Source organism: Myotis davidii, unplaced genomic scaffold (genome assembly GCF_000327345.1).
Source record: "Myotis davidii unplaced genomic scaffold, ASM32734v1 scaffold247, whole genome shotgun sequence".
NCBI classification, from domain to species: domain Eukaryota; kingdom Metazoa; phylum Chordata; class Mammalia; order Chiroptera; family Vespertilionidae; genus Myotis; species Myotis davidii.
The window spans coordinates 3,720,840-3,725,209 of NW_006299593.1; the positions used below are offsets into that span (position 1 = coordinate 3,720,840).

At 44.1% G+C, this 4,370-nt stretch overlaps 1 protein-coding gene across 1 annotated transcript in view; it reads right to left on the reverse strand.

The window, feature by feature from the left end:
* The window catches only part of ARHGAP25 (Rho GTPase activating protein 25), a 67,599-nt gene extending 63,916 nt beyond the window's left edge, over positions 1-3,683 (reverse strand). The window contains exon 1 of the mRNA XM_015571503.1: positions 3,679-3,683. The gene's annotated coding sequence lies outside the window, so the exon portion shown is untranslated. The remainder of the gene's footprint in view (positions 1-3,678) is intronic.
* Positions 3,684-4,370: the final 687 nt, after the last annotated feature.

The window sequence follows — 4,370 nt, forward strand, 5'->3', positions numbered from 1 at the left end:
GCATGGCTCAGTGGTTGAGCATCAACCTATGAACCAGGAGGTCATGGTTCAATTTCCAGTCAGGGCACATGCCCGGGTTGTGGCCTCGATCCTCAGTGTGGGTGTGCAGGAGGCAGCCAATCAATGCAATCAATGATTCTATCTCATCATTGATGTTTCTATTTCCCTCTCCCTTCCTCTCTGAAATCAATTATATATATAATATCTGAATTATATATAATATTTCTTTTCAGATATATATATATCTGAAAAGAAAGAACTTCTGACTTGGGGTTTGAAAAAACACACCACAATATAAGGTTTTAAAGTTTCCCCATAATTGCACTCTTTTTTTTTTCACCTAAAACTGTGTGACCGCACTGAAAATTTAATTCAGTAGATATACACCTATCACAATGATGGCATTATTTTCTCAAGATACTGGTTTTTATACTGAGTGTCTCATATCGTGGAAACCTCTGACTCTGAGACAGATTGGAATGGCTGGTCACCCTGAGCCGGAGAACTGAGAATGGCTCAGAACGGGATCAGGGCCACATGAAGGGAAGGCAGGGTGGTCTCAGAATGGGGCACAAGGACCCTGGCTGAGCCCTGGGGTGACAACTGTGCTCTGTACCTATTATTATCATAATTGTGTATGTGGTGAGATTTCTCACCCACCGGCTATGGATTTCTGGGTTCTAAATGACCAAGTGAAGAGAATAAATTCCAGGCAGAGGTCCTCAAACTTTTTAAACAGCGGGCCAGTTCACTGTCCCTCAGACATTCCACACATGTGCACTGTGGGCCGGCATGAGTCGGCTGCTAAGCAGGACAGGCAGCGGCGGCAAAAACACCGGGCGGGCCGGATAAATGTTTTCAGCCGGCCTCATGTGGCCCGCGGGCCGTAGTTTGAGGACCCCTGTCCAGAGGATAGTGAGAGAGGAAGAATACACTCACAAGAACCCTTGAGTAGCAATAGCAGAAACTGGGGCCAAGGAAACGAAAGTCTCATTTGGAAGGTCCTGCTGTTTTCTCACAATGATATCTAAAAATAAGGGCCTGGAAATGGAGAGTAGGCCACGTGCAGGACTCTTACAGTAAATCAGAAAAACAAGTCAGCGGCTGCTGCTGTAACCCACACGTAAGTGATCACAGACATTAAACCGTGGCGCCAGGGAGACCCAGACAAACACATTCAGCTTCACTCCAGCGGTCAGAGGTCCACGGGACAGCGGGGGACGTAGCAGCTCTGGAGGAAGCCGCTGCTCAGGAATGGAGGGCCTTCCAGGCGGCGCACAGCCCACAGCCACTTTTCCTACCCGAAGGAAGGGGAGCTGGAGGAACTGCTCCCACCGCAATAGCTCAGAGACCATGGCGTCTCTACGGCCAGCATTCCTCAGGGAACTTCCAGGAGCCCCTCATTACTCTATTGGAGAGTCACAGCTCAGGCGCTTTACTAACTTGGGAATGAAATGGCCAAAAAAAAATAGAGACAGAGAGAGAAGAAAGAAAAACAAGGAGAAAACTGATATAGCTCCATAAATATGATTGATACAGTCGTATGCATTAAGGCCGGCACATTCAAACAGTAGAGGTAAAAGGAGTAGAAGCAAGACATGGCCCATCAACCACAGACCAGCAGGGTGGCTGTGGGCCAGGAAAGTGGATCAGCAGATGTTGTAAACACTATATCTCTAAAGAAAAGAAAGAAGAACTAAACTGGAGTAAGACAAGCCAAGCTCTAGCACTGTTGGCTGTGGCTTTCACCAATGACTTAGGTAGGAGGAGCTAATATCATGCCTGCATCGTAGCAAGGCCCATAGTGGTGCTATGATGACAACTGATGTTAATGAAACACATACCAATGGTGTTTTTATAGGAAGTGTTTGACAGAGATCATCTCCTTTAATCCTCACAATATCCATATTTCAGATGTGCCCATTTTCCAGATGAAGAAGCTAAAGATGAAGGTCATCTAGCTAGTGATTAGTGATAGTGGGATTCAAATTTAGGCAGTTTGACTCCAAAGCTAGCTTTCTAATACCATATTATGTGTAACTGTCTCATTTTACTGTAGCTAGTTCAGACTTTGTCAGAAAACTCTTTTTGTTAAATTTATAACATTATTTTGAAATACTGAGGAAATATTCTGCATCTGTCTCAAAATCTTTCTACTGTAGCACTTCTTCTTTCACTTTGAAACTCCCAAACCAACAAGGACGCATATAAATGGTTCACAAGCCATAGGCCAGAGACCCAGCAGTAGAGTATCGCCAGCCCCTCTGGAACTAAGATCTGTGTGTGCACATTTGGGGAGGGGGGATGGGCAGCTGAGGGAGGAAGCAAGGGAGTGAAGCAGTTGTCACCTGAGTTAGTCACAGTTCTGGTGCCGGACACCTCACAGCTTATGGGGAATATGTGGAGGCACCAAAGTTGAAAAACACTTTTTCTTTGGAAAGATAGAGGTGTGAGTGAGGGAGTGCTGTCAGAATGAGCAGTCCACTATTGAGGATGCTCCTTGAAATGGACCTATCATATAGAGGTGAGCAAAGAGATGCTTTATGAATAAATGAATGAATGAATGGAATGCTCAGTCTGCTCATAGCACCGTGTTTTGATTTATGAACTGAAAATTGTAATGTCTAGTTGCTACTAATAAGTATGACATCTACCCACAGGATATCTGAGGAGTTGTGGCTACCGATATGCCTATACTTCCATGCTCTTCTTAAAGTAAAAGATGTAATGGGGTTTTCATATTTAAATAAAAATTTTATTTACAACCAAGACATAAATATATTTCAAAGACAAAGGAAAATATACTGTGATTGAGCGTCAGTTTAGCTCTGAGCTTCCATTTAACTCTGAGTTTCCTGGGAGCCAAGACAAAATAAGAAACACAATAAATTGCACAACTGTCTTACCAGAAAGGAGGAAGCATGGCAGTCCCTCAAAGGACACAGTACTTCTGAGCACTCAATTCTCAACAAATTTTCTCACATCAAGTCACACATAGGAGAGTGGCTGGCATTGTCCATTCCTTGCTCCCATGTTCACAGAACACTCAGAAACAAATTCTGTGAAATCACTAATTGCAGTAATGGTTAAAAAATGAGGGTGTAACATTAAAGCTTAACTCAGTGCACCCATACTGTGAGGGTATCAAGATAATGTAGTTTGATCTGAGGTTGGAAATGAGATTATCTATTCAAAAGCAAACACATGTTTGCTGAATGCCTAATGTATGTTATGGGCATGAAATATTTTCTTCCTCTCAACATACGTATTATGAATTCTATTCAATACTTATGCTAGGCAACTTGCCCTTGGGATTCACTGAAAAATAGCAGAAGGGTCCCAAGCTCAGGCTCTCTTTTCTATAGCCCACAGCCTCCTCCCCTCCCACACTCCCATCAGGAAGAGCCAATGGGCAGTTCAGTGCCTTAGACAATCTTGTCAGTGCAGCTTTTTCCAGGCTATTCGAGTTTATTCTCTCCAGGAAAGGCCGAGAGCACTAGTGTTAGATATTACTCATTAAGGACAAACTTCTTTGTTGAAAACCAAGCTATCTGTTGGTTGGGTTGACTCATACCATGCAAGTTCAGGAGCGTTCATTGAGCTCACCTCAAAGGAAGCCCACAGTGTCTAAAGTTATGAGCCTCTCTGTTTAAACAACTTGAGGAAGGAATATGATACTCTCCTTCCAGTGATTTGCAGATTTAGGGACTCCCAGCGGACAAGATGTCCACACTTGTGGCTAAATCGCAGGGAGGTATTGGGGGGTCATACGGGAGCCCCGAGTAGAGAGGGCTCCAGGCAGATGAGAAAGAACAGAGAACTGAAAGAGATAAGTGACTGAGGTCTGGCATGTGAGAGTGTGTGTGCCTGAGGGGGCTGGTGTGGGAAGAGACAGGTGGGAGGGTGAGCAAGACCAGGGCGTAGGACTTCCGGTTTAATCCCTCCACAAGGAGGAGCTATACAAAGTTACAAAATTTTTTCTTCTCTGGAGAAACAGAGACTGTGTACAGGAAAACCAGTGTGAGAAAAATGGCAAACCCTAGATTCACTGAAGAACATACAAATCTAAATCTTAAAGAAAAGAAATGGCCGTGTTGGGAAGAATGGTGGCAGGACCAGCTCCGGTTCTTAGGCTCCGTCCTGCGACTCCCATGGCTGCTCTCAGCCCAGTGCTCGTCTAGATGTCTTATAAGTTTTCTCCTCATCTGTGCCCCCACTAGCCAATGAGCCCAGCAGAAACAGAGAGCAGGAACGCCTTTTTGTTTGTAAGATGATTTTTTGTTTTCTAAATAGTGTCCAAAGAGGAAAAAAAAAGTTTACAAGGAGAAAAATGGTGATGAGTAAAGTCTAAGACAAGAAATGTATTTTCT